We start from the raw sequence: 18,675 nt of genomic DNA, 5'->3' as shown, positions 1-18,675 counted from the left end.
AGGAAAATTCTTTGTGAAGATTTTTGGACTTGAAGATACAACTGTCAAAATTAGAAATTCAGAATGATGCTACCATGTCAAGGCCCATATGCACCAACTGGCTAATATTTTACAGAAGGCTTCTTAAAATTTTTTTTTAATGTTTATCTATTTTTGACAGAGAGAGAGAGAGAGACAGAGCATGAGCAGGGGAGGGGCAGAGAGAGAGGGAGACACAGAATCTGAAACGGGCTCCAGGCTCTGACAGAGCCTGATGCGGGGCTCAAACTCGCAGACCATGAGATCAGGATCTGAGCCAAAGTTGGACGCTCAACCGACTGAGCCACACAGGCACCCCTTACAGAGGGCTTTCTTGATGGTTGTTGGTATCAGGATCTGAATCATTTAACCAACACACCTGGTGATTGCTGAGAGCAATCCTCAGGGCCTGATAGAGAGCCATGCTTGGCTACAATAGTAGAGTAGCCCATTCCTTTCAAAGAGTATTTTCTCCAGTTAATGTCTTTTCTTCTTTGTCCTCTTTTCTTATTTGGGCCAAGTCCTCTCTTTGGTTGCTAGTGTGAGTGGCTACCCGATCCATGTGCTTGTCACATGCCTAGTCCAAGCCAGGCTTCCTCAGCAGTAAATCCCAACTGCAACAAATTGTGAACTTGTGACAGATCAATACAGGACTGTTTAAAGTGTTGATGTGCCCTATTGAGATACTCACAAGGTTCTTCACCATTTCCATCATGATAATTTCAGACACCCAGAAGCAAGTAAGTCTTAAAAACAGTACCTTCTCTTTCCCACAATTTCCTTTATGTGGTTCAGTCTCTGATAGTTTTTCATCACAGCAATTTTAAAGGAGTTCTAGGATAACTTTATTTTTTTTTTCCTGCAATTTCAAAGCATCCCAGTTGTTCCAAGTAGAAGTAGCTCCATGCTGTATCCAGCTGGAGCACTGCATAGTTATTCAGTTCTCTGCAACACTCAGAAAATGTGTCAGTGTCCAACAGACACAGCAAGACTACTCCATATTATTTTCTTTTCAGGAAAGCTCTGCCCTACTGATGATATCCCATAGGTAAAATAAGGGCTTTTCTTTCTGATGGAGGAATTCTGGTTGCTCTGCCTGTCTGGTTAGTCGCATGTTGTTTCTGGATTTACCACTTATTCAACCCTCTCTGATAATCTTCGTAGTCTATAAATCCTCCAAATTCTTCTTATTCTTTTATTTTGGCTTTATTTTTCTCTTCTTCTCCAACCTGAAGTTTATCTCACATCCTCTTCAGACTGCTTTAGTTAGAGCACTATAGTTTTTACATTGTGTTACTACTCGTTCTTTAAGTGTTTCTCCTAATTGAAGTTCTTTCTCATTTATGAAAATTTTGATATAGTTTTATTGAAAGCCAAAGGTTTCAGCTCTGTTAGACTTCAGTTCTCTGCTTTTAATATACAACCAGTCCTCCAACAAGTGTTTTTTTTTGTATTGTTTTGCTTTTTTACCTTTTCTTAGTCTTGGAGGTGAAAATACTCAACTGTGGCAATTCTTATTGTCTTATAATTTTCATTTCCTGTTTCATGCTCAATTGCTTTTTAACATACTTCTTCTATTATCTTTCCTGCTTTACTTTTGCAACCTACTAGCTTGTCAGAGTCCTTAGCAAGGTCCTTCAATGCCAAACCAACTTCTTCATTTTCAACTGTATACAAAGATCCCCAAAGTTGCACTCTGTCTTCCCTTAAAAACTAGGTCAGGTTTGCTTGAATTCTGTGCCACCCTGCACCATCAGGGCTTCTGCAGCAACCCACCAAGTACCTGGATGCAGAGGCAGCCGTGGTTTGTTTTCATTACACATGAGGACCCCCGTGTTCAATGTACTTTGATTATATGCCAGTGCCTATAACAGATGTTCCATTCACTTTTGCATTTGTGTCTCATTACCTTAAAAAAATAAAATACAGTGATTTTACCTATTTGGAGAATGAGATTTCTGAAAGTTAGGAAGTTAACTGTGAAAGCTGTAAATCCAGGATTAAAGATGTTCACATACGATTTTCTAATTTCCACCAATAAGATTCTTGACTATGTTTACATTGTAGTGATTTTTCATATTTGAGGACATATGTTTGCTTTTATATAGGCAATACAAAACCAACCAAAAGAAAAACAAAAGTTGTCCTTTAACTTCTATGTACTTGGGACTCAACCATTCCTTACTAAGTATACAGTCCTATCTGTTAAGCTTCTCTCAAAGTAGTGGGGCATAATTAAATTGCCATGGTAGCAGGGAGAAAGCATATATGAACAATATGAAATATGTCCAGCAGGGCAATATGGGTACAAAGTAAAGTGACCCAACTGCAAATGTTTTCTCTCCAAGTAAAGCCTTGTAGGTGAGGTTTGGTAGAGGAAGCTGTTAACTTTAGTATCTATTGTCTTTACCACTTGATTGTAATAGCTCCTTGTTAGTAGGGGTTCCATCTTGTTTGCTATTGTATCAGCAGATCTCTGAGTGTTAAGCTGAGCACTAAATGTTATTTCTCAAATGAGTGAACACTCAATAAGATGGATTGATAATTGACTTGTCAATATCAACAAGATCCAATCTAGGAGCCTAAATATGAGAACAAGCTCTGGTCAATGAAAGAGAGACAGTATGCTTATCATACTGGTAAAAGTTTCAGGTTAGGTCTCTAAATATAAGGGGTAATAACAGGAACTTGGCAAGGAATAAGGACAAAGCACGCGTTTAATCCTAGAAACTCTGTGCCAAAATGTGGATAAGACAGATTGATAAGGTAAAATGTAAATTTGTAATAACAGTGAATAAAAGGTTTTTCTCTAGATTCACTAAAAATCCTAGAAACTCTGTGCCAAAATGTGGATAAGACAGATTGATAAGGTAAAATGTAAATTTGTAATAACAGTGAATAAAAGGTTTTTCTCTAGATTCACTAAAAAGGTTTTTCTCTAGATTCACATTAACTAAGGTGTCTCCAAGGTATAGAAGCTTAGAAACTCTGAATAGGCCAAAATATCCCTGTTGGATGGAGGTCTGGGCAATCTGAGACATTTGGAAACATATTCTGCTTCTTTCTGTACAGGTTCAGAAACTGGTGCAAGAATGATTTGCATGCAGGAAATCTAACTTTCATGTATTGACAATGAACTACTTTATAGTTCCATTTATTCAGGGTGACTCTGAATCCAAATCTGGATATAAACATGTTGACTTGACATAATTATCAACGGCATAACTTTGCTTTCCAAAGTGTCTCAGTTTGAATGATAAATTAATTTGGACTTTATTGAAACTTTATTTTACTCATGTTTATTTTACTTATCAGACTTTGTCTGTCATATCTCCCATAAAAGAATTCAAATTTCTGGACAATGGCCATGCATTTCCCATGTAGACACAATATGTTATAGTTGATCGCACTGAACTCTCTCTTAAAATCCTGACTCTACTCCTAATGTGAGGTTGGGCAAATTATTTTAACTCTAAACTTTAGTTTTATTGTCTATAAAGTAGAAATAATTATAGTACCTGGTATACAGTTTGAAAATTAAATAATATACAGTTTGACATATATGTAGAAGGCTAAGCATTGTGCTTGGAACATATACTACTTAGTAACTTCAACAGTTTAGTTATTATAATACAAATTAATATAATATACTATAACAGATGTTATGAGTTCACAATAAAAGTTATAACTTCCCGGGAAAGGGGACAGGATTGAGTTAAAAGGGGAAAGGATTGAGTTAATTAAAATTTATGGATAAAGGAAACATTTATGTCAATGCAGTGGAGAACAATCTCATGAAAATGAAAGAATCATGAATAAAATCACAAAAGAAAATGTATGCTTAATGCAGAAACTGATAGGTGATTCATTTGATAAAATTTCAGAATAAGTAAAAATGAATAAAGAGCAATAAATTGTAATAAATAATATGAGGAGTATTTACTTGGTTTTCCAGCTCTAAATAGGTCCTGCCTGAATTTGAATCTTTTTTTTTTCACTAACTAGATGTATATCTTGAGTAGATAAACTAGACTTTGTATGTATTATTTTTTTCATCTAGAATATGTTTCAGTAGAACATGTTTCATCTAGAATATATTTCATCTAGAATATGAAATAGTCATTAGAATATGTTGACTAATAGCTTCTATTTCATAAGGTTTTTTTGAGAGTTAAATAATTCTCATATATAACACATACATAGTACAAATATACACATACACATATATATGTAATATTGCTTAAAATAGCTATTGACATGTAGAAAGTGTTCATTAAATGCTAGATACTTCAATATCAAAACTGTTAATAATATAATCAAAAGATATTGTCAAGAAATTGATGGGATGGGTTCATTGGACCTGATTTCTTTAAGCTTTAAAGGAAAGCATGCCATTACCTTAGGAGACATGAGAGGATGTGGATTCAGGCTAAAAAGATGAAATTTACGGAATAGATGGTATTAAATTTAAAGTGCTGCTGGGCATTCAGTTACTGTTGTTCAGGTGACAACTAAGAGTTTTATGGCTAATGGCCTTCAGAAACGATCAGAGATCGAACTACGGAGTATGCTTTAATGAAGGCTGGGATGCATGGAGACTCACAATAGAAAGCACAGTCATGGACAAAACAACTTGCCCAAAGCCACTGTGCCAATAGGTGGTAAACTGGGGACTCAGGGGTTAGTTTGAAAAGTGCGGAAATTTCTTTGAAACTCCATTACCTATAGAATGGTGGGATAGGGTTAAAGAATTCCTTTCTCCCCCCATCAAGAAAAGTCCCTTAATTTTTACAGAAGCTCTTTAAAAAAAAATTAACGTTTATTTATTTTTTGAGAGAGACAGAGCACGAGCCAGGGATCAGGGAGAGGAAGAGAGAGGGGGGACACACAGAATCTGAAGCAGGCCCCAGGCTCTGAGCTGTCAGCACAGAGCCCGACTCTGGGCTCCAACTCATGAACTGTGAGATCACGGCCAGAGCCAAAGTCTGCCTGAGCCACTTATATGCCCCTTTACAGAAGTTCTTAATTTGGTTTTGAGCATGGACACTGGATTCAACAACAATTTATCTGTTAACACAACCAGAAAGATTTGATTCTGTGGCCCTTATACAACATTAAAATTATTTTCAAAGACAGTAGATTTTTCTTTAATTGACTGTATTATCAATTCCTCTGAATGGATTCTTTTTTTTCTCCAAAAGTTTATTGTATTTCTCCCTTTTTCACTCCTTACCAAAGACAAGAAATATTTATTATAAATGAAGTTACTGAGAGGAAATTATGCAGAATTTAGCAGCTTTCTCTTGGTGTTATGGGGTTCTTACGTCCTTATCCAACTAGAAGTCACAGTTATCTAGTTCTGCTTGTGACTGAGTGGTTTCATTACTGAGCTGAATAGTGTGCCCTCCAAAATTCATGTCCACCAGAACCTGTGAATGTGACATTATTTGTAAATGTGATCTGAGCAGATGTAAGCAAGCTAAATGAAGTCATACTACACTCAGATGGGCTCTAAATCCAATGACTGTGTCCTCATAGGGAGAGGGAGATTTGGAGAGACACAGAGATATGGAAGTAAGAGGATTATGTGAAGATGAAGACAACAATTGGAGTGATGCGGATATAGTTGAGGAACACCAAGGATTGCTGGCCATCACCATTCACTAGGAAGAGGCAAGAAAGAATTCTTTCCTACAGCCTTCACAGAGGACATGGTCCTGCAGACATCTTGATTTCAGATTACTAGCATCTAGTACTCTGCAACAAGAGATTTCTGCTGTTTTAAGCTACCCAGCTTGTGGTAATTTGTTATGGAAACCTTATGAAACTAATCCTGGAGTGAAATATTGGGAAATTGATGTAGTCCTATGCCAAGTTCTCCAAATAGCTATAACAGGGATGCATACATATGCTTTTGTCTTCTTTTCAAATATACACTTGGGTAGGAGGATGAGGAGAAGGGGGAGCAGGTGTGTAATTTGTTCTTTCATTAAAATATCAACATAATGTTTCCTCACTAGGGAGGCCAAATTTAGGAAAATAAACTATATCAGCAATTATAAATAAACTCTGGAAAATTTGCTGAAAAGACCTTTCTAAGACTGAACAAAGAAAATTGTCAAATACTTTGGAACTATATCCTCCTAGAATTGCTTTGGTTTCTGGTTTCGAGGCTACTGTTTCAGAGTAGTAATGCCATTTATAAATACATAATGTCACTTCCCCTTAGCCTATGAGTCCCATATTTGGGGGGGCCATATGTATTATGCAGGCTGTTTTATCCCTTATCTCTTGAACAGTGTCAGACACATGAATACTATTCAATAAATACCTATTTATGTTAATGTTTTTGGGACACTAAGACAATGTTTTTTTTTCAATATATCATTGAAAACCCAAACATGTGTAGCCATGACAATGGCAACATATCTAACAGGAGAAAGAAATAGAAAATTAGGGGAAAATAATACAAATGGCCAGTAATCTACATATGCAAAAGATTTTGCTTCAAAACATTCAAAAGAATAAGCTAATAAGTTTCTATTTTCTCCCCTTGATTGTAAAAATAGGAAAAATAATGATAGCTAAGAATAGACAGAGCCTGGAGAAAAAGTACTGGCCCAAGTGGTAAAAAGAAGGCCACTACATACACTACATGCTCAAATATAATTAAAAATAAAAAAAAAAAACACAGCTCTACCATGGCTGTTTCCAGATGGTCGCATTTTATTTTATTTGTTTGTAATGCTAATCTGTTCATCCTAAATATGATTTCATAAATATGTATATGTAGTTTTATCTTAAAACTACAAAAATAAATATGTAATTTTATCTTAAAACAACTAACGGTCCATAATACCTAATGACAATCAATTTAAACATAATAATGTTGAGTCCTAAGCAGTGCCTTACACATAGCCATTGTTTTATAAATAGTAACTGCCATTGCTGCCATTGTTGTTATTGGAAAAATGATCACGGGACAGTGTGTGCTATGAGACAACAGAGGACTAAAGATGGGATTTGGGGAATAAGAATGTTTACAATCTCAGACAAAAATTACATGTGTGAGAATTTACATATACCCATTAATGAGACTAAGAAAATTTTTCATTGTCTTATGTATTTTATAATTAAACATATAATGACTAAGTGTTGGATATTCTGTGAGTAAAGTGTGATCTATAAGGAAGAAGTAAATCAACAATCTTCAGAAGGGAAGGATCTGATAAAATGATCCAAATGACTTAGTAGATGAAGTCAAGTTTAGATTATTCTAACTAATGGAATGTAGCTTTAATTAAATGCCTTGAAAGTCAAGTAGCCTCTTTTAAACTAGAATGTTATCGATTTAAGTACTACTTAAATCCAATAAAGATACAGTTGGATGTCCAGGTATCTTGGTTTTACTTTGGAAAATTCTAATGTAAGGGAAAAATATATATCTGGCTTAAGACCAAGCTGTTAAATCTTTTAAAACCTAGAGTTAATTTTAAATTGAATAAAAATATTTGTTTTTTAAATAATCAGGTATATAATTTATGGGGTTGTAAAGTTGGTATCAGTATGCAGAGCCAAAATTAAAAAAAACGTTCGGTAAACGACTAATGTTTGGTAAAAAGAGTTTGGTAATCACTCTTCAATTTCACTAACAACCTTTTTACCATAAACTCAATTCAATAGGCATTCATTGAGAAACTTCTACTTATATGTTTTCAGTAGTTTAGTAGGTTCTGAAAGTACAGTGTTGAGGTTAATGAAACAGTATTTTAGATCTTATGACATAAGACTAGATTAAAGCAATATCTCACTCAATCCCCCTTGAAATAATTTTTATTAAAAGTTTAAACTGATTACGGGGCGCCTGGGTGGCACAGTCGGTTAAGCGTCCGACTTCAGCCAGGTCACGATCTCGCGGTCCGTGAGTTCCAGCCCGGCGTCGGGCTCTGGGGCTGATGGCTCAGAGCCTGGAGCCTGTTTCCGATTCTGTGTCTCCCTCTCTCTCTGCCCCTCCCCCGTTCATGCTCTGTCTCTCTCTGTCCCAAAAATAAATAAACATTGAAAAAAAAAATTTTTTTTTAAAAAGTTTAAACTGATTTAATAATACATAAATAATAGAAATTTGAGGTTCCTGTTATTATTCAGAATACATTTATTAAGAATTTCTTTTTTGATTTTCCAATATTATTTAGAGGATAACATGAATATTAAATTATTCCCCCACTACTACTGCCTGCCATGTTCTCATTTTCATAAATCTATTTATCTTTGTATCATGAGCATATTTACAACAGTTTTCCCATGTCTATGTAATGATAGCATAATGGGAGGAGTTGGGGTAGAAATTTCTTTTCACCTCCCTATTTACGTACAGATCAATAAACTTGGATTCAGAGGACCATCACCATGGTAATATTAAGAAGATTAACAGTAAGAGTATATATGTAAGTATTTGCAATTAAACTATCTATTCTAACATTGTGGAAATTGAAGTCATCAGTATAAGTACCAATATTCTCTACACAATTACACTGAAAAGTGAACAAAGAGGAAATTATTTTCCTCTTGTTTTCAAAAGAGAAAATGTGTACCTCATGAAATAAATTATTATCCATTCAAAAGAAGGGCCCTCTAAAACTACTTCAAAATGTGTGCTTTTCTTGGGACAAGTCTAAAGTAGACATTGGGGACACAAATGCAATTTGAAACATTTCATTTCTACATTACGTCTATAGTCTCTGTTATTACAGCTTCTCTCATAGTTAAAGAAGAAATGGAGCACTGAACTTTGTGTCAACAGAAGGGAATAGAAAAACAACCCTCAAACTCAATACTGTTTAGTCCAATTTATGAAGTGATTTAAGGCAGGTAATTCAGATACTGGAAAAACTGTCTTTCACTTAAGTACCAAAAAAATCTAATTTAATGCAGTTGATATCTTCATTTCAGCCAGGAAAGCTGTTTCATCTTCATTTTAGCCTAGATTGCTACTATATGAAGTGACAGTGGCTTTACATGCTCTGGTTGTATATTTATTTTTCGAAAAGAGCTGAGGTGCCATCATTTTTCAATTTCATTTGCCATTTCATTGCTTATTCTAGGAAGGCTCAAAATGTGAAATGGACATGGTGATCTAATTATTTTAAATTAACTCAACTTCACAAAGAGGAAATGATGATTAGTTAAATAATTAGCACATGTCTAAACATTGAGACTGTTAACATGTCTCCCATTCTGATATTTTAAATAAATTTAAAATATTTATTAAAACCCATTCTATGAACGCCTTCAAGTAATTGCTGCTAAGATTTGAATGCCAAGTCTTTTTAATAGGGTTTTTTTCTCTCTTCTCCTCTGTAACTGGGTATTTCTGTTTCTACCTACCTACCTACCTACCATCATTATCTATATCTCTCATTTGAAAAGATCAATTACTGCTAAAATACTGAAACACACAACTAATGAATGGTACTATAAAAAATTTAAATATAATATAGGTAAGCATTTTCTTTCAACAAATATTAGAATCAAAAATGAAACTTCATCTTAGCAAAGAAGTCAGATAATTCAAGTGAAAGGACACAGGAGAATGAGAAATGGACTTTGAAAATACAAGGTGTAGCTGTAAAACAATGATGTGACTATACTTATTACCTGCCTTCTATCAATTTTAGTACATGCACAGCTTGTTCATAAATTATTTACTCATATCTTTTCTGGCATGAAATGCTAACTTTGTAATATATCTTGCATCTATTCCTTTTTTCCAGATGTGGTCCAGGCCCTCAGCGTCTTGTAGTCATACTAGACTTATCTCAAATTGTTTTCTTGTCAAACAATTCATCTATCCAGAATTAACTGATTACTCTTCTCTGGAATAATTACATTTTTTCCACAAAATCATTACATCCATATCCCACCACCACCTCAAAGTTACTAAAGTGTAAACTACATTGCTTAGAATTAAAGTAATTTTTATCATCAAATCAATCTAGTACTGCTTTAATTTATCAAGAGTCTTCTGTCTTTATTTTCAGATATTACTTTTGAGGGGTCATCTTTCAAATCTAGAAATGTAGATGTATATGAAGTAAATAAAGTCAAAACACTATACCTTCTAAAGAAATGACTCAGAAATTTAAGATAATACATATATGTAACTAGGCACTGACTATCAAAACAAACAAATGACAACAACAGAACTCTACAATCCAGGTATTCTGCTAGAACTCCCTGGTGTTCACTTCCTCTTATAGGATGTTTACTCTCCTATATTACCATTACTATGTTCATTTCACCTATCGCTTTTTTTTTTTTTTTACTTTACTCCTGGACATGTGATTCTTATTGAATTAGACAATCTTTGTCAATACCATTACCTGACAGTGTCAGAAAAACTCCACATTTACTTTCCTTGATGCCTGTCCTATCCAGTTTTAACAAAAGGTGTCCACAACTCCCAAGTGATGAAATCCATCAATGTGGTGATATGACTGTTAAAAACGTACACTATACAGGGGCACCTGGGTGGCTCAATCGGTTAAGCCTCCAACTTCAGCTCAGGTCATGATCTCATGGTTCGAGGGTTCCAGCCCCCCGTCGGGCTCTGTCCTGACAGCTCAGAGCCTGCAGCCTGCTTCAGATGATGTGTCTCCCTCTCTCTCTGCCCCTCCCCCACCTCTCAAAAATAAGTAAACGTTAAAAAATATGCTATACATATCAAATATCAAAAGAAAATACATAATATTCCAACAAGTCTGAAGAGTGACATAAAATACATATTTAAAGAGATTTGTGGGCATGAAAAGTACAGCATAGGGAATATAGTCAATAATTGTGTAATACACTTATCTTGGTGAATATTTCTTAACGTATATAACTGTTGAATCACTATGCTATACCTGGAAATGATATATGTCAGCTATGTTTCAATTATTTTTTTTAATTTTTAAAAGAGGATATTAGGACACAGAGAGAAAGACCATGTAAGGACAGGGGTAGAAGGCAGCCATCCACAAGCCAAGGAGAGGGGCCTCAGAAGAAACCAACTCCACTGACATCTCAATCTCAGACTTCTAGCCTCCAGAACTTCGAGAAAATAAAATTTCTTTCTTCTTTCTTTCTTTCTTTCTCTTTCTTTCTTTCTTTCTTTCCTTCTTTCTTTCTTCCTTTCTCTTTCTCTCTCTCTCTATTGCTCTCTCTTTCTTTTTTACAGGGTTAGATTGGCCTCACACTGAAAGAAAATGGAAATGAAGAATTTGAAAGCATTTGACATCAGCCTGTTAACAGGGCTTAATGCATTATATGGTGAGTATGACATGATCAGGCAGGCCCTACTTGTGCAGACAGCACCACCAAAATACTCTCTCAGATAGAGATTTTATAGAATCCAGTTTTGACAACTGTGGCATGAAGTGAACATAATTTCAAACTGAAATATAAATCAAAGTAAAAATAAGTATTATTTATTGGTAAGAGTGAGCTAGATTCGCTCAAACCCCTTCTGTCAATATCTGGATTGGTCCTGGGCTCAAGATTCATAGTAAAACATCAAAGTTTCAGTGAAAAAAAATATATGTGCAATGACTTAAATTCTCTGAAATATTTACATCCATAAATACTCAGGGGTTTTCTAGTCTCTCCACAGCTCCACCCATAATGTTTACATGAGCCTACCTTTCCTACCTACTTTGAACAAGATGGTAATTTTTTAAAAATGTGATTCTGATTATGAATTTAACTAATCTGGATTTTTCTTTCCTTACAATGCAAAGATATTAGACGTGAGCTTTGTCGTACTCTGAGAGGGGGTTGTTCTATGCCATGAAAATCTCTAACATCCTTAAATCTAAAGATCATCCCTAAAGTGGGAATGATAGTATCTACCAAATATATTTGCTGTGAGGATTAAATGTCAATTGTTTGTAACATAATAACTGTTCATAATATGAATTCTTTTATTTTCTTGCTTCTATCTCATACTTTGGTTATATGACTGTTACCATGGATAGTATTTATTAGCAACTTCTCAAATTAATTAAATTCTAGAAACTATAAAGTAAGATGTTAGGTTCTCATCTTTAAAGGTGAATATCCTCCTTGCCTACTTTTGTTTGTTTGTTTGTGGGTTTTTTTTTTTTTTGCATAAAGTGATTATTTTTCAAGCTTACATTGTTTTTCCATTAAAACTCATGAAATGCACCAAAGAAAAAGCTACATACAAAATACAGAGAATAGTGCTTTACCTGGTGTATGTTAAGGAAACCATAGAAACATTATTAAAATCATGAATGACTGTAGCATTTAAAAAGCCTAAGTACATATTCTGAGAATATTAAAAGCCCACCAAAAACATATTTGGTTTTCCAAAGACATTTTGCATAAGAAATTCTTACTATATTAAAATATTTGTTCATCAAATACAAAAAAGGAATTAGGAATTTACAATTAATACTTGTGTGGATAATGGAGACAGAGTTGTCATTTATAGTAAGGGATGATTTATAACCTCCGATGCTCTGTAAAAATGGTTGCTTCTGCATATTTTAAGAAATTAAAACATTAACATTTGACACTTAAATACATCAACCTTCTCAAAGTTTACCTTACACTAAAATAAAAGCATATAAATCATACCTGTAATTGTTTTGAGTATTTATTACTTAAAAACCTCAAGAATACTGACCTTTTAAGAAAATCAAGTAAAAAAAGCTAGGTTTACTTACCTAAGAGTTAAGATTAAGTTTAAAATAAAAAATAAACCTGATGAAATATTCTTAAATGACTCTGATTCTCCAAAATGAATATAATGAGCTTTAATATAATATATGAGCTTTTTGTGTGTTCCTGATCTGATAGCAAAAGATCTCTGGTTAGTGTCCATCTGTTTTAACTTTTTTTTTTTTAATTTTGTTTAACGTTTTTTGTTTTTGTTTTTGTTTTTGTTTTTTTTTTTTTTTTGAGACAGAGAGAGAGCATGAACGGGGCAGGGGCAGAGAGAGAGGGAGACACAGAATCGGAAACAGGCTCCAGGCTCTGAGCTGTCAGCACAGAGCCCGACGCAGGGCTCGAACTCGCGGACCGCGAGATCGTGACCTGAGCTGAAGTGGGAGGCTTAACCGACTGAGCCACCCAGGCGCCCCCATCCGTTTTAACTTTTAGTTAGATGATGGGTTGCACCATAATCTGGTCAATACTTAGTTCCCCTGCGGTCTTTTGTGAGCCCTTGTTACTATTAGTGTTTACAATTTAAAAATAAAGAAATTAGATTCCAATAAAGTAAGTAATTTTTCCTTGATCATCCTAAAGGTAAACAGCAAAACTTGAGTCCAAACCAACATGTTTGAATTCAGAGTTGGTGCTTTTCCTACAACGTATTATAGAATTATTGATGCCATCCTGGCATATTTAGTGTAGAATAACAGAAAAGTACTTTGAGCTGCAACTTAATACAAAATATGCATTAATTCTTAAAATAAAAGGAGTGGTTGCCTAAAAATATTATGCTTAGAATGATTTTGCTTCTTTAATCAAGTGAAGCAAGAAAACATTGATTTGATTTCAGCCTTTAAAAAACAGATTCCACGGGGCGCCTGGGTGGTGCAGTCGGTTAAGCGTCCGACTTCAGCCAGGTCACGATCTCGCGGTCCGGGAGTTCGAGCCCCGCGTCAGGCTCTGGGCTGATGGCTCAGAACCTGGAGCCTGTTTCCGATTCTGTGTCTCCCTCTCTCTCTGCTCCTCCCCCGTTCATGCTCTCTCTGTCCCTAAAATAAATAAATAAATAAATAAAACGTTGAAAAAAAAAAAAACCAGATTCCTTTCTTACTATATGCTTGTTTTTCAAATTTTTATTTAAATTATAGTTATCTATGGTGTAATAATAGGTTTCCGGAATAGAATTTAGTGATTCATCACTCACATATAATACCCACTGCTCATCATAACATCTTAGTATACACTTTGGTTTCCTAATTAATATGTAGATAGATAAAGATTAGATGTTATAATGTGCTTTTGATAAGAAATATACTACCAGGTTCAAGAAAACTCAAAAGCTAGTATACAAAATAATTATTTACTTATTCAACTCTTTTCCACTTATATTTTCAAATGAGAAGTCTTTATATTTAGACATTTGAGAGAGTGTACTCTTTCAAGATCACTATAAAACTGCTGACTTGGGGTGCCTGGGTAGTTCAGTTGGTTAAGCATCTAAATTTTTTAAAGAGTATTTATTTGGGGGGAGGGAGAAGGGGCAGAGGAAGAGACAATACCAAGCAGGCTCCTCGCTGAGCTTGGAGCCTAACATGGGGCTTGATCTCAAGACTGCTGGATCATGACCTGAGCCAAAATCAAGGGTCAGATGCTTAAGTGACGAGCCACCCAGGAGCCCCAAGCATCCAACTCTTGATTTCGGCTCAGGTCATGATCCTGTGGTCCTTGATATCCAGCCCTGCAGAGGGGCTCTGTACTGACAGCGGGGAGCGTGCTTGAGATTCTCTCCCTCTTTCTCTCTGCCTTTTTTTCCACTGTACTCACTCTCTCTTTCTCTCAAAATAAAGAAATAAACTTAAATAAATAAATTAAATTAAAAAATAAAACTGCTGACTCATTTGTGTGATACAAATATGTCACTATCAGAAATACAATTATGAGATCAAAGATCAAATTTTGAGAACTCTTATTAAACCAGTGAGCCTGATGTATTATTGGGATATCCAAAGCACATTTTGTGGGCCCTTCACGAAATTTATTTATCCCTCTGAATTTGAATGAAAATAATATGAGTCCTGGGGCTTCTGGGTTGCTCAGTTGGTTAAGCAGCTGACTTTGACCCAGGTCATGATCTCACAGTTCGTGAGTTCGAGCCCCGTGTTGGGCTCTGTGTTGACAGCTCAGAGTCTGGAGCCTGCTTCATGTTCTATGTCTCCCTCTTTCTCTGCCCCGCTCCAACTCATGCTGTCTCTCTCTGTCTCTCAAAAATAAATAAACATTAAAAAAATTTAAAAAAAGAGAAAATAATATGAGTCCCTATATCATACCTTAGAAACACTTCAGAGATGTTCAAAATTTTCCTGAGGTGTTGATGACTGCTTCAGGCTCAAAATGCTTTTTGCCAACTGCTTCTCAAACTTTTAAATTAAAGCTTTGGCACTATCCTGGTAGTGTTCAAGATCAAAAATGAGGCACAGTAGAAAATGATAGAAAGTCACTTTCAGAATACTTTCACCTTGACTTATAATTTTATTATTATAAATTTAAGTCACTACTTAACTAGATGTGTATAAAAAAGTAAACTACAATGTGCTCCAAGGATTGGAGGATTGATTTCAAAAGTAGAATCCCGGGTTTATATCCCAAATAATTTTAAGAAGATTGTTGGGTCTAGCAATGCACATAAATAAAAGCTCACTTCTTGCAGTAAAGTACAACATTAACATAGTGTTCACTCAGTGTCATTGCTTTTTGTTCGAAAGTATCTTCAATGATACAATGATGCTAAAAGTCTAATCTCTCTTATACACAACACACACAGACACACAAAACACACTAATGCAATTTCTCTCTTTTAGAAAAATCAAATTTAAATGTCCAAAGTAGTTCTAAATTCATGTTGCAAAAAAATCCATCTTAATATACCTGTAAGAAGGATCACCTTGAAAGATTGTGGGGCTAATATTTTCTCATTTTGATTTCTAATAGTGCTTATTTTTCCTCAAAGTTTTCTGCCGTGCTACTTGTGCTTACTGACTAGACATGCATCAGGCACAAACACCATTTTTTTCTTTTTTTTGCTTACTATGTACAAACTCTATATTTAGTTTTGGCAATAGACAAATATGACACGTGGCATCATTAATTGTTGTGTTTCTTGACATGGGGAAATTTTTAAAAAGGTTAATTCTGTAGGGGCACCTGGGTGGCTCAGTCGGTTGAGCGCCGGACTTTGGCACAGGTCATGATTTCACTGTCCATGAGGTCAAGCCCTGCGTCGGGCTCTGCTGACAGCTCAGAGCCTAGAGCCTGCTTCTGATTCTGTCTCCCTCTTTCTGCCCCTCCCCTGCTCATACTCTGTCTCTCAAAAATAAATATATGTTAAAAAAAAACACTTTTTTAAAAAACTTAATTCTGTAAAAGTAGTCAGCTTCTGTTAATCAAAAGGATGCTTCTCAGTTCTCTGTATCTCTTGTTTTCAAAACCTGAGAAGCACAGTACTGAAAAAATACATTAGACTTTGTGGTGTCTAAAGTGATTGTCTATTTACCAACTGTTTTTCTCAGTCAAAAACTCAGAGGATCTAATAGTGTAACTAATTGTTCAGAGGACTGGGCAGACGTTTGAACAAATAACTCCACTGGGGTACTCTAATGGGATATGTGAATTGCGATGGAGACAGTATACCTGTGTCTGAATGTGGTGTTTAGGGAAGTTACTATTAAGGAGATGGCCTTTGGAATGATTCTTCAAAATAAAGACATTAACACTAAAGAAAGACATCCCACACAGTCTAGTCATGAACTTACGTTAAAATAAATTTGGACGTTTGGAGTATAGGATGCATATAGGGTAGGTACAAAGAAGGGCAAGAAAATATATTTGAAGAACAATTACTTCACTGTAACTGGCTAAGTATTGGAAAAATTATCGCTTATTGAAGCATGCATAGATATTACTTTACCCCATGGAACAAAAAATAAAATTCAATACATTTAAAAAACACATTGGATTTACTTTAATTCTAAAACTTGATAAAGAATGAATACAAGAAATAAATGAGAAGGAGACTATATACTACCTGACTTATGGAAAAGTCCTAATTAAATTTTAGAAAATTGATTATTACAATGTAGCAAAAAGAGAAAAACCTTACAAATTTGTCAATATGATTCAATGCATACACCAATCAAAGAAATTAAACATTATGATCCTATCCATGGAGGTTAGCAAAATCCAACTGCAATTTCTAAAAATCAAAATAAAATTAAAAAAATAAACAGAGTATGGTTATTTTGCAGTTGTTTTCTCTGAGGACACTGACAATGTTATTCCACTAACTTTTAACTGCTGTTGTTGATGTCTGAGAAGTTACCCATGGGTCTGCCCTTCTTCAAAGTGATCAGTCTTTTCTTTCTGGTTCCCTTTATCTATCTTTGTTTCTCTGAAGTTTCACTATTATGTATGTCCAAGTTTGATTTTCTTTTAATTTATTCTGTTTGAGCTTCATGGGCCTTATTTGGTAAAATTACAGTGCCTTAGATTTTAGAGAACTTCCAGTCATTGCCAGAATACACATTTCTTTCTTTCTCATTATTTATATTACCTCTAAGGTAACATCAAGCTAAAAGGCATTGGACTTTCCATTCTTTCTATCATCGGTGACTCAATGTCTTACTGTTTCCTATCTCTGTTGCATTATTACGTGTTCTAGATAATTTCTTACCACTACTTTCATGTTTTAGTTCTATTGTATGCTGACTTTCATCTGCTCTCTAACTCTTCTATTGAGTTTTATATTTCGATTACTATGAAATTTTTTTCCTAAAAGTTTTAAAAGGTTTTTTGTACTCATTATTATCTCTTGTTTCTTGTTCATTTGAACATGCTTATTTTATAATCTTTATTGGACGCTCTATATAACTAAAATCTTACGGGACTCATTCTTCTATCTAATATCTATGGTTTTTTAAAATTTTTTTATGTTTATTTATTTTTGAGACAGAGAGAGACAGAGCATGAATGGGGGAGGGTCAGAGAGACAGAGAGGGAGACACAGAATCTGAAGCAGGCTCCAGGCTACGAGCTGTCAGCCCAGAGCCCGACGCGGGGTTTGAACTCACAGACCATGAGATCATGACCTGAGCCAAAGTCGGAGGCTCAACCGACTGAGCCACCCAGGCACCCCTCTAATATCTATGTTAGCTTTCTTGTAGCATGTCTTGTTTCCATGTTGATTTTGTGATTTTGACAGTGAACTGAAAATTCAAAAAAAAACATCTATATATCTATATATCTATATATCTATATATCTATATATCTATATATCTATATCTATATAGATAGATATATATCTAGATATAGATATAGATGATATAGATATAGATATAGATGATATAGATATAGATGGTAGATATAGATATAGATGATATAGATATAGATATAGATATAGATATAGATATAGATATAGATATAGATACATACAGATGCATTCAGTTCTACCAGTCATTTAAAGCACTACTAACCCAGGAATCTGTTCATTTAAATTCACTTATTAGGTATTTTTGACCAAAAAGTAGCATAGATTTAGAATACAAAATCATGTGAGGATGGGCTCCTGGTAATAAATGTCCAGGAGGATTTTTATCTCTAGCATCAGTCCATACAGTACTATCATAATGGAAAAGTGTAGTTTTTATCATTGTATTGTAGATTTATTTTTTATACTAATTTACACAGGTGCATCCCACTGAATCCTAAGTTTTTATTAGTTTCCAATTATATTCTCGAACTTGAGTGAGCCCTAGACCTTTTCTTCATCCACAGAAACAAAAACTCAACTTATCTAGGATTTAGCAGACACCAGCGGAGTGAAAGTTGACTTGGGTGCTTAATTGTCTCCCCAAATTTCTAGTTTCATTTTGTTTTTAATTCCTTACAATT

The 18,675-nt window shown here is 34.7% G+C and overlaps 1 pseudogene; it reads right to left on the bottom strand.

Moving 5' to 3' along the window:
- Nucleotides 1-337: 337 nt before the first annotated feature.
- Nucleotides 338-5,731, bottom strand: LOC125163558 (NEDD8 ultimate buster 1-like; annotated as a pseudogene).
- Between the last annotated feature and the right edge of the window lie 12,944 nt (nt 5,732-18,675).

Source organism: Prionailurus viverrinus, chromosome A1 (genome assembly GCF_022837055.1).
Source record: "Prionailurus viverrinus isolate Anna chromosome A1, UM_Priviv_1.0, whole genome shotgun sequence".
NCBI classification, from domain to species: Eukaryota; Metazoa; Chordata; class Mammalia; order Carnivora; family Felidae; genus Prionailurus; species Prionailurus viverrinus.
The sequence above is the reverse complement of the archived record's forward strand: the minus strand, read 5'-3'. Positions and strand labels throughout refer to the sequence as shown.